Source organism: Schistocerca serialis, chromosome 4 (assembly GCF_023864345.2).
Source record: "Schistocerca serialis cubense isolate TAMUIC-IGC-003099 chromosome 4, iqSchSeri2.2, whole genome shotgun sequence".
In the NCBI taxonomy this organism is placed as follows: Eukaryota; Metazoa; Arthropoda; class Insecta; order Orthoptera; family Acrididae; genus Schistocerca; species Schistocerca serialis.
Window position 1 is genome coordinate 109606666 of NC_064641.1, and position 13086 is coordinate 109619751.

The following is a 13086-nucleotide window of genomic DNA, read 5'->3' on the forward strand; positions in this document are numbered from 1 at the left end:
ATTAAAGTATAAAATAGCATCTGATAAAGCCAATTTTAAAGTTTTGTAATGAACAAGCACCGTTTTTGGTTGATGAATGCAAATTAGAGAGTTTAAACGTCCATCGAGACTTTGAGTTTTACCATGTAAGCATTTCCTGAGCAGGCCTTTGACACTGTGAGCAACTTGTAGTGAAATTACGTGCTTATGGAATATCGTCTCAGTTATATGAATGGACTGGCAACGGCCTTGCCACAGTGTATACACCAGTTCCCGTGAGATCACCGAAGTTTAGCACTGTCGGACGTGGCCGGCACTTGGATGGGTGACCATCCAGCCGCCATGCGCTGTTTCCATTTTTCGGGGTGCACTCAGCCTCGTGATGCCAATTGAGGGGCTACTCGACCGAATATTAGCGGCTCCGATCAAAGAAAACCATCATAACGACCGGGAGAGCGGTGTGCTGACCACACGCCCCTCCTATCCGCATCCTCAACTTGGGGATGACACGGCGGTCGTATGGTCCCGCTGGGCCACTTGTGGCTCGAAGACGGAGTGTTATATCAGTGGATTTGTGACTTCCTGTCAGAGAGGTCACAGTTCGTAGTAATTGCCGGAAAGTCATTGAGTAAAACAGAAGCTTTCCCCAAGGTAGCGTTACAGGCCCTTTTCTGTTCCTTATCTATATAAACGATTTGGGAGACAATTTCAGCAGCCGTCTTGATTGTTTGCAGATGATGCTGTCGTTTACCGACAAGTAAAGTCATCAGAAGATCAAAACAAATTGAAAAACGATTTAGAAAACTGACAATTGACACTAAATAAGGAGAAGTGTGAGGTCATCCACATGAGTGCTGAAAGAAATCCGTTAAACATCGGTTACGTGATAAATCAGTCAAATTTTGTAAATTTCTGGTAAGTTCTATGGGACCAGACTGCTGAGGTCATCGGTGCCTAGGCTTACACACTACTTAAAGTAACTTACGCTAAGGACAACACACACACGCATGCCCAAGGGAGGACTCGAACCTCCAACGGGGAGGAGCCGAGCGAACCATGGCAAGGCGCCCAAGACTGCACGGCTACCACGCGCGTCTAAATCAGTCAAATCTAAAGGCCGTAAATTCAACGAAATACCTAGGAATTACTATTGGAAGGAACATACAGAAAATGTCGTGGGAAAGGCTAATCAAAGACCACCTTTTGTTGGCAGGACACTTAGAAAATTTAACAGGCGTACTGAGGAGACTTCCTACACTACACTTGTCTGTCCTCTTTTAGAATACTGCTGCGTGGTGTGAGATTCTTACCAGACAGGTTTGATGGAGTACATCTAAAAAGTTCAAAGAAGGGCATCACTTTTGTATTATGGGAGAGAGAGTCACTGAAATGGTTTGGGGGTGGACATCATTAAAACAAAGGCTTTTTTGGTCGCACAGGAAACTTGTCACGAAATTAGAATCACAACGTTCTCCTCTGAATGCGAAAATATTTTGTTGATGAGCCTACATAGGAAGAAACGATCACTATGACAAAATAAGGGAAGTTAGATCTTGTACAGAAAGATATAAGTGTTCATTCTTTCCGTGCGCTATACGAGTTTCGAATAACAGAGAATTGTGAAGGTGGTTCGATGAACCCTCTGCCAGGCACTTCATTGTGATCTGCAGAGTATCCATGTAGATGTAGATGAGAATAATTTTAACTCTGCGTTCAGAAATAGTACTTATCGATTGTAACATCGAGACTAAAATATTTTATAAAGTAATTCGTTTTCATAAATTTTAACTTGAAATATAACATACTGTGTATAAAATTAGATGAAAATTTTCAGAATAGGAAGTGAGATAATACTGCCCTGTCCAAAATTCGAAAAATAATAGTGGTATCGACAGCTACTGTTGATGAAAAGTAACGCCAGATGAGGATGTCCCGTTATAACGTCCACCTGTCTTGCCGTACTGATTCCATAAAGTCGACACATACGTCTACACCATTCCACTGCCATGAAGAGTGTGTGCCGCGTAGGGTCAGGTCAACGTCTGATAGCGGCACCACCCGCAGCGCTCCGATGTGAACAGGGCGGTCTTTTATGATAGCAGTAAATATTTTGTCTCTTTAGCTTACACATTGAGAGAGAAGATTTGAGGTTGTTCATTCTCCCATTCTCCCAGTACTTACTGCAACCTACATCCTTCTGAATCTGCTTAGTGTATTCATCTCTTGGTCTCCCTCTACGATTTTTACCCTCCACGTTGCCCTCCAATGCTAAATTTGTGATCCCTTGATGCCTCAAAACATGTCCTACCAACCGGTCCCTTCTTCTAGTCAAGTTGTGCCAAAAACTACTCTTCTCCCCAATTCTGTTCAGTACCTCCTCATTAGTTATGTGATCTACCCATCTAATCTTCAACATTCTTCTGTAGCACCACATTTAGAAAGCTTCTATTCTCTTCTTGTCCATCAATATCAACAAAAGCAAAACGAGGATAATGGAATGTAGTCAAATTAAATCGGGTGATGCTGAGGGAATTAGATTAGGAAATGAGACACTTAAAGTAGTAAAGGAGTTTTGCTATCTAGGGAGTAAAATAACTGATGATGGTCGAAGTAGAGAGGATATAAAATGTAGACTGGCAATGGCAAGGAAAGCGTTTCTGAAGAAGAGAAATTTGTTAACATCGAGTATAGATTTAAGTGTCAGGAAGACGTTTCTGAAAGTATTTGTATGGAGTGTAGCCATGTATGGAAGTGAAACATGGACGATAAATAGTTTGGACAAGAAGAGAATAGAAGCTTTCGAACCGTGGTGCTACAGAAGAATGCTGAAGATTAGATGGGTAGATCACATAACTAATGAGGAGGTATTGAACAGAATTGGGGAGAAGAGGAGTTTGTGGCACAACTTGACTAGAAGAAGGGACCGGTTGGTAGGACATGTTTTGAGGCATCAAGGGATCACAAATTTAGCATTGGAGGGCAGCGTGGAGGGTAAAAATCGTAGAGGGAGTAAGAGATGAATACACTAAGCAGTTTCAGAAGGATGTAGGTTGCAGTAAGTACTGGGAGATGAAGAAGCTTGCACAGGATAGAGTAGCATGGAGAGCTGCATCAAACCAGTCTCAGGACTGAAGACCATAACAACAATTCTCTTTTTCGATTTGAATTACATTTATTAATTTTCGTCTCTCGTATACCAGGTAATTACTGCTCCCCCTGTAATCCTGCGAAATGACTCGAAGAATAATTGGTGAAACTGAGTCAGGTAGAGAATTATTAATTTTCGTCTCTCTCATACCAGGTAATTACTGCTCCCTCTGTACCCCTGCGAAATGACTCGAAGAATAATTGGTGAAACTGAGTCAGGTAGAAATGCTAGAGCAAACCGCTTTGTTTTTTCGTTGTTTCCGGTCACCTTGTTCTTTAGGTCTGACGTCACTGCAGACTAGTGGATGAGCAGTCTCTCTCTCTCTCTCTATCTCTCTCTCTCTTTCTCTCTCTCTCTCTCTCTCTCTCTCTCTCTCTCTCTCTCTCGCCGCTAGTTCGTCCAGCTTCCAGCCTTTCCGTCTTTTTAGCGCCGCCCGCCTGACCCCTGGAGAGCGGCAAACACGGTGCCGCCGCAATTTGGCGCGCGTCACATATTACATGCATACATGCATGAGAGAATCTGCGCCCCGCCACCGCCGCTTGGTTAACGCACTGCGCCGTCCGCTCCCCCTGTGACATAACGAAGCTCAGTAGCCGAGGAGCGCCATTTAAAATTTCATTTGGCGCACAGTCGCCGCCGTAATGCCTGCTCCCGCTGCGAGAGAGGACTCGGCGACCGCTTCGGCATGGCACATTAGGGCCTCGAATCGTCTCTGCTACCTGCTCGCGACACACATTCAGAAACTCTCGTCATTACCTGCCCTGCTAGCCGGCCGTTGTGGCCGAGCGGTTCTAGGCGCTTCAGTCTGGAACCGTACGACCGCAGGTTCGAATCCTACCTCGAGCATGGATGTGTGTGATGTCCTTAGGTTACTTAGGTTTAAGTAGTTCTAAGTTCTAGGGGACTAATGACCACAGATTTTGAGTCCCATAGTGCTCAGAGCCATTTGAACCTGCTCAGCTAAACTCCGTCCGGACAGGCCAAAAAGGTCCAACGGCACCGACCGGCCGCCGTATCATCCTCAGCCCACAGGCGTCACTGGATGTGGATGGGGACGTGGTCAGCACACCACTTTCACGGCCGTATTCAGTTTACGAGACCAGAGCCGCTACTTCTCAATCAAGCAGCACCTCAGTTTTTGCCTGACAAGGGCTGAGTGCATCCCGCTTGCCAACAGCGCTCGGCAGATCGGATAGTCACCCATCCAAGTTCTAGCCCAGCCCGACCGCGCTTAACTTCGGTGATCTGACGGGAACCGGTGTTACGACTGCGGCAAGGTTGTTGGCCGTGGCTGCAACATACTGGCCGAGATATACGGGAGTAAGAGAAGATACGAAGATTAGGTGAAATGCAGTTAACCATCAGCTGGCAATGCATTTTATAAAATACTTTAGGGCCGTCGAACTTCACCTTATGGAAACATTACGAAGGTTAGCGTTTCACATAACGGCGGCGACGACAATGTCGCTAGGGACTGTGACAGGAAAGGATCCCGTGAGAGTCGTCTACTCTTCGATCTAAATAACATGCTGTGGATCGATCTACATATTGCTCTTTAATAACTTAGCTACAATAAATCGATTATCAACAACCTAATGGCCCATAGAGTTATTTATGAATTTACAATTGCCCGATAAAATATCGAAGTCGTAAATACTGTAACTTTCTTTAAAAATGTGTAACGTAAGTTTAGAACTATTGAACTTGGGGTGCATAGAAAACTGGAGTTGTCGTGTAGCGTGTTGCAACTGCAAGTGGCGTGCTTACTCTTTTTTTATTTTCGATGTAGCGCTTTTTTTTAGGAGTGCGGGGGGGGGGGGCAGACTGATCAGGGGTCGTAACCCGAGGCCTGGTCACAGTGTCCCCCTCGCCCGTCAAGGAATCAAGGAATGAGGGATGGTAAGGTGAAATCTTTTGTGGGAATTTTAATTATTTATTTATTTATTTTTATTTACTGTTTATAATATATTCTTAATTTGGATTTACTTTATACCATAACAAAAATAAGTGTACCTAGCACCGCATCGTGCTCTGAGTAAAGTTACTGAATCGTCTGGCCAAAACTGATAACTTTAGTCCCTGAGCACATAACAAATATTTAAAATTGTTGGTTGGTTGGTTGGTTTTGGGGAAGGAGACCAGACAGCGTGGTCATCGGTCTCATCGGATTAGGGAAGGATTGGGAAGGAAGTCGGCCGTGCCCTTTCAGAGGAACCATCCCGGCATTTGCCTGGAGTGATTTAGGGAAATCACGGAAAACCTAAATCAGGATTGCCGGACGCGGGATTGAACCGTCGTCCTCCCGAATGCGAGTCCAGTGTCTAACCACTGCGCCACCCCGCTCGGTTTTAAAATTGTCTTACATCCAAAGCAGCAACGGTGGGTGGCTCGCGTTATGTTCTACTCGTAAAGCTTCTTTCTAATGTCAATACAGAAATTCCTTTCTTGTCACAATTAAATTTACATTTTATCCTTTCACTTTACATTCCACTATAACATCACTCATCATTTTAACTACCTAATTTACGTGTGGCGTAACACAAAATATTGTTGTGAGAAAATTCCTGCATTATAATCTAACACTTGGTGGCCTTACAGAGCACAGGACAAAAACTGCCTGCTGCATCCTCTTTTTTGCTCACAGACCGATACACACTCACTGCTGTGCGCCAAGCTCTTTCTTTCTCCAGCACTACAATCTCACACCAGAAGCGGTATCCTTGGCTCTGCGGTCGTGCATAGTCAGCGATCCGCTGTATAGAGCCCATCAGAGACATACATCGTTTACAATATAATAGTTTTATTTTAGTTTACATTAGTATTACTGCAATATTCGGGTGCCACATGTACAGTAAGTGCGCCCCTGTAGACTCCTTTCAACACTGACAAATTTTTGCAGAATAACATGCGTTTCCGATGTCAACATTAGAATGCTGATGTGTTCCTCAGTTTCTTCGTACCATCCACTCGAAGTACGTTTAAGATTCCAATCACAAAAATGTATTCCAGGTTTCAGCACCTGGTCTCAACTATTACATTTTAACCTACTATTAGTAGAATATATTGAAAGTAAAAATAATTGAAAGAAGTTACTCTGCTAGTAGGGTTATACGGGAGGAAAGCTTCCAAAAACTAATTTCATGACATGAACATTCGAAAACTCGTACAACATTTCGTGAGCATGCACTTTTCAGAACGTCGAAATATAAAAATAGAATCATGAAATCTAAGTTTACATTCGTAATGTAGAAAGTAACAGGAAGAGACTGACACACACTGAAGCTCTTCCAGTATACTTCATTACCTCGTAAGGAGTTGGCGATATTGTTGTTAAATTAAGAGTTATTTCTGGATCGACGATCTCACTCATAAAACTGACCAACGAAAACTGTGTACGAGTATAAGATTTCAGTTCGAGATTTATTACAAAACACTACTAATATCTCATTTATCCAGCTGCATAATTTTATCAAATGAATTCGCAATTGCGAATAAGGAATACTATCAGCTGTAGAATGGAGTGACGACAGTTGAAATCTGTCGCGGACCGAGACTCGAACCCAGATTTCCTGCTTATCGCGAGCGGCCGCCTTACCATTCAGCTATCCGTGCACGACTCACGGCCGGACCCAAACCTCCATATGTCGTCAACCATGCGTCTGCGACCTGGAGTCGTACGTCCATTATGTATACTCCCATACAGGTCAGAAGTCGTATTTGAAAGTCTCTTTCACGGTATGAACAGATAAATACGTCGGAATAACGCAGACACTGCAGTATCGTATTTATCTTCCGATACCGGGTAAGCAAGTTTCAAGTACAACCGTCTGACCGGCCCACGACAGATTTTAATTGTCGTCATTACATTCTACAGCTGATGGTAGCCCTTGTTCGCAATTGTGAATTCATTTGATGTGTTTTGTAATGGTTGTGGTCTCCGTAATGCCTGTTCCTTTGGATATGCATGCATGTCCAAAGGAACTTTGCATCGTAATCAGAACAACATAGAAGCACTGCAATATCGTACTTAATTTTATGTTGAGACAACTGTCCTCTGACGCAAAAGTTGGACTATGGTGTCAGAGATGTCACATTTGAAGGGCTTATTTCAATAGTGGTACAAGTCCATTTTTGTTCATTCTGAGATACAGAGTCCTAAAGTTAGATGAGCGCTGAAAAATCTGCAGTTGAGATACCAGAAATATTCAAGTATATACAGGGTGAACCATTGATAGTGACCGGGCCAAATATCTCATGAAATAAGCAGCAAACGAAAAAACTGCATAGAACGAAACTCGTCTAGCTTAAAGGGGGAAACCAGATGGCGTTATGGTTGGCCCGCTAGATGGCGCTGCCATAGGTCAAACGCATATCAACTGCGTTTTTTTAAATAGGAACCCCATTTTTTATTACACATTCGTGTAGTACGTAAGGAAATATGAACGTTTTAGTTGGACCACTTTTTTCACTTGTGATAGATGGCACTGTAATAGTCACAAACGTATAAGTACGTGGTATCACGTAACATTCCGCCAGTGCGGACGGTATTTGTTTCGTGATACATTACCCGTGTTAAAATGCGTAAAAGGTCGATATCGTATTGATGGATGGCTATTGTGATCAAAATGCCCAACGGGCGTGTGCTATGTATGCTGCTCGGTATTCTGGACGACATCATCCAAGTGCCCAGACCGTTCACCCGATAGTTACGTTATTTAAGGAAACAGGAAGTGTTCAGCCACATGTAAAACTTCAACCATGACCTGCAACAAATGATGATGCCCAAGTAGGTGTTTTAGCTGCTGTCGCGGCTAATCCGCACATCAGTAGCAGAAAAATTGCGCGAAAATCGGAAATCTCAATAAAGTCGGTGTTGAGAACGCTACATCAACATCGATTGCACCCGTACCATATTTGTATGCACCAGGAATTGCATGGCGACGATTTTGAACGTTGTGTACAGTTCTGCCACTGGGCACAAAAGAAATTACGGGACGATGACAGATTTTTTGCAGGCCTCGGGCATGGGTGTGTGTGATGTCCTTAGGTTAGTTAGATTTAAGTAGTTCTAAGTTCTAGGGGACTGATGACCTTAGAAGTTAAGTCCCATAGTGCTCAGAGCCATTTGAACCATCAGAAATGGTAAGTTCACAAAGGTACATGTATCACATTGGAAAAACCGAAATAAAATGTTCAAGCGTACCTTCATTCTGTATTTTAATTTTAAAAACCTGTTACCAACTGTTCGTCTAAAATTGTGATCCATATGTCTGTGACTATTACAGCGTCATCTATCACGAAGCGAAAAAAGTGGTCCAACTAAAACATTGATATTTCTTTGCGTGCTACACGATTATGTAATAAAATGGGGGTTCCTATTTAAAAAAACCTACTTGATATCCGTTTGACCTATGACAGCGCCATCTAGCTGGCCAACCATAGCGCCATCTCGTTTCCCCCTTCAAGCTAGACAAGTTTCGTTCTTTGTAGTTTTTTCGTTTGACGCATATTTCGTGAGATATTTGGCCCGGTCATGATCAATGGACCACCCTGCATATTCAAGTATATATATTCAAGCATATACACTTGAATATTTCTGGTATCTCAATTGCAGATTTTTCAGCGCTCAATTAACTTTAGGACTCTGTATCTCAGAACGAACAAAAATGGACTTGTACCACTATTGAAATAAGCCCTTCATTTGTATGAGTAAAGTATCCTGACCGAGCAAGCACTGGTGGAGGTCGCCAGCTGCCGACGTGAGAAACTAGGGATCTGTGAAGATTGTATAACTATTGTCACTCAAATGCTCATGCTAAGTTGGCAACACTTGACTTGTCAGTAATGGAGGTTTTGAGTTGACAACACACCGAACGTTATCAATAAATCTGAATCATACTTAAACAGCAACTTCATTTCAGACAGCAACTACCTCCCGGCCGTATTTAGCATTCGTAAGTTTGTACGAATTCTGAGCCCGATCTTCTGCACAATATGAACGGTAGCCAAGGAAAAGTAAAGATCCGTGTTTACTGTTGTACACGTGAGCGCGTCTACACAATAACAGGTCCTGGAGGCTGAAACTGGTTTTCAGCGGTAATACTCGACGGTTATACTTAAAGGGCAGCTGTTTCCAGAGGTCAAATGTGGGGCAGCAGTTATTGTATGGCTGCGAAAGATGGTAGATACTCTAACTACCTGATACTGAACCGACTCAAGCTAGGCAAATTAGTTCCAATTCTGGACGCAATGTGCAAATCTGGGGTTGTGAAAGCTACAGATAAGTATAGGAGTGATAATTAATTGAAACCTTTAGCTGCCGACGGGTGTTGGTGACATACCTTGATGGGGACAGCTGAAAATGTGTACCCCGACCGGAACTCGAACCCGGGAACTCCTGCTTGCATGGCAGACGCTCTGTCCATCTGAGCCACCGAGGACACAGATGAATAGAGCGACTGCAGGTACTTATCCCTTGCACGCTTCCCGTGAGACCCACAATCTACATACGTAATATTCCTAATAGATGCTTTGCCCATCCACTCATTACTTGCCCCCACGAAGCTGACGATTCCCGTAAGAGTTCTGGCAACCTGTGCTTCGCACAGACGAAGGTCAATCACCGGGTAGCCATTTAACTATATGTGAAGATAGTAACTGTTCTCAAATGAACCTTAGTGGGCAGTCGCGCTATTCGTCTGTGTCCTCGGTGGCTCTGATGGATAGAGCGTCTGCCATGTAAGCAGGAGATCCCGGATTCGAGTCCCGGTCGGGGCACACATTTTCAGCTGTCCCCACTGAGGTATGTCAACAACACTTGTCGGCAGCTCAGGGTTTCAATTAATTATCATTTATTCTAGAGAAGCTGCACGGTCATCAATGGTATCTGTTTCCAGAATGAGATTTTCACTCGCGGAGTGTGCGCTGATATGAAACTTCCTGCCAGATTAAAACTGTGTGCCGGACCGAGACTCGAACTCGGGACCTCGCCATTCACGGGCAAAGGTCCCGAGTTCGAGTCTCGGTCCGGAACACAGTTTTAATCTGCCAGGAAGTTTCATATCAGCGCACACTGCGCTGCAGAGTGAAAATCTCATTCTGGAAACATCCCCCAGGCTGTGGCTAAGCCTTGTCTCCGCAATATCCTTTCTTTCAGGAGTGCTAGCTCTGCAAGATTCGCAGGAGAGCTTCTGTAAAGTTTGGAAGGTAGGAGACGAGATACTAGCAGAAGTAAAGCTGTGAAGACGGGGCGTGAGTCATGCTTGGGTAGCTCAATTGGCAGAGCACTTGCCCGTAAATGGCAAAGGTCCCGAGTTCGAGTCCCGGTCCGGCACACAGTTTTAATCTGCCAGGAAGTTTCAATGGTATCTGTTCTTTCGAGAACAATTAATATCTTCATACAAGTATAAGAATGCTTCCATATGTGATGGATTAGGAACCGGGCGTGGGCAGAAAACGTCATACAAGGAGTACTATTGATTTTATCACAAAACGCCGCTTACAGAACTTGTTCAATGTGAGTAGCGGAGACGTCGACGAGATGCTGCGTCAACAGTTGCTCGCAGCAGTTCCGGCGGAATCTGAGCAACGTGTTCTTGTGTAGTGGCCTTCAGATGAGGTAGACGCCAAGCGTGTCCGTGGTAAACGCGTTCTTTCAGATATCACCAGAGCCAAAAGTCACATGGATTCAGATAAGGTGGTTTTGCAGGCTCTTCATCTGGAATGCCCCTGGTGATAACACATTCGTGGGAGGTTGCATTAAGTGACATGACGTGTTACCCCATCTTGCATGAAAAAGTGGCTTCCAAACCGTTGCGCTATTCCAAAGCAGTAATGACTTGCTGTACAAGGAGACTGCGATAACGTGCAGACTGTAAACCTGACAGGCCCTCTGGATGTATTCTCTTCCAAGAACGACGGACCGAGAGTAAAGATGTTGGAGAATCTGTGCCACACAGTCACATAAGCCGAATGCAATGGCTTTTCGTGCACCACGTCAGGTTTCAGTTGCTACACCGTTTCTATCTTGTACGGTTATCAGTGTGAAATAGGCCGCGAAACTCTGTGATAGGCAATTACCGAGACACTGCACGAACACTACCACTATCTGGGGCACGAGCTGCACTACCAGTTACTGCAACAGCAACTTCGTCAATAACCTGCAATGGTATAGGACGCCTGCCTCTTCCAGGTACCACGCCAATCTCACCCGTCTATTTGAATTTCATTATCATCACGCGACCGCTACGGTCGCAGGTTCGAATCCTGCCTCGGGCATGGATGTGTGTGATGTCCTTAGGTTAGTTAGGTTTAAGTACACTACTGGCCATTAAAGTTGCTACACCATGAAGATGACGTGCTACAGACGCGAAATTTAACTGACAGGAAGAAGATGCTATGATATGCAAATGATTAGCTTTTCACAGCATTCACACAAGGTTGGCACCGGTGGCGACACCTACAACGTGCTGACATCAGGAAAGTTTCCAACCGATTTCTCATACACAAACAGCAGTTGACAGGCGTTGCCTGGTGAAACGTTGTTGTGATGCCTCGTGTAACGAGGCGAAATGCGTACTATCACGTTTCCGACTTTGATAAACGTCGGATTGTAGCCTATGGCGATTGCGGGTTATCGTACCGCGACATTGCTCTCGCGTTGGTTGAGATCCAATGACTGTTAGCAGAATATGGAATCGGTGGGTTCAGGAGGGTAATACGGAACGCCATGCTGGTTCCCAACGGCCTCGTATCACTACCAGTCGAGATGACAGGCATCTTATCCGCATGGCTGTACCGGATCGTGCAGCCACGTCTCGATCCCTGAGTCGACAGATGGGGACGTTTGCAAGACAACAACCATCTGCACTAACAGTTCGACGACGTTTGCAGCAGCATAGACTATTAACTCGGAGAACATGGCTGCGGTTACCCTTGACGCTGCATCACAGACAGGAGCGCCTGCGATGGTGTACTCAACAACGAACCTGGGTGCACGAATGGTAAAACGTCATTTTTTCGGATGAGTCCAGGTTCTGTTTACAGCATCACGATGGTCGCATCCGTGTTTGGCGTCATCGCGGTGAACGCACATTGGAAGCGTGTATTCGTCAACGCCACACTGGCTTATCACCCGTCGTGTGGTACGGGGTATCATTGGATACATGTCTCGGTCACCTCTTGTTCGCATTGACGGCACTTTGAACAGTGGACGTTACATTTCAGATGTGTCACGACCCGTGGTTCTACCCTTCATTCGGTCTCTGCGAAACCCTACATTTCAGCAGGATAATACACGACCGCATGTTGCAGGTCCTGTACGGGCCTTTCTGGATACAGAAAATGTTCGACTGCTGCCCTGGCCAGCACATCCTCCAGATCTCTCACCAATTGAAAACGTCTGGTCAATGGTGGCCGAGCAACTGGCTCGTCTCAATACGCCAGTCACTACTCTTGATGAACTGTGGTTTCGTTTTGAAGCTGCATGGGCAGCTGTACCTCTACACGCCATCGAAGTTCTGTTTGAGTCAATGCCCAGGCGTATCAAGGCCGTTATTACGGCCAGATGTTGTTGTTCTGGGTACTGATTTCTCAGGATCTATGCACCCAAATTGCGTGAAAATATAATCACATGTCAGTTCTAGTATAATATATTTGTTCAACGAATACCCGTTTATCATCATCTTGGTGTAGCAATTTTAATGGCCAGTAGTGTAGTTCTAAGTTCTAGGGGACTGATGACCTCCGATGTTAAGTCCCATAGTGCTGAGAGCCATTTTTTTCATTATCATCTTCCTTAAACCATTTAATGACATCGGACCTCTCCTCAGATTTTCTAGTCGTCGATACTCCCTCAGTGCAGTATCGTAATGGCTGCCGTTCACACAAACCAGTTGCACTAACAGCACACTGTCTCCCCTCTCGATAGCCGTACTCTTCACGCACGTTCCGGCTTGTCA

The 13086-nt window shown here is 44.7% G+C and overlaps 1 long non-coding RNA gene and 1 pseudogene across 1 annotated transcript in view; both read right to left on the reverse strand.

Annotated features, from left to right (window-relative positions):
- LOC126473937 (uncharacterized) overlaps positions 1–13086 on the reverse strand; it is an 831981-nt gene that overhangs the window by 588596 nt on the left and 230299 nt on the right. The gene's annotated exons all lie outside the window — the stretch shown is intronic.
- Positions 4296–4413, reverse strand: LOC126475732 (5S ribosomal RNA; annotated as a pseudogene).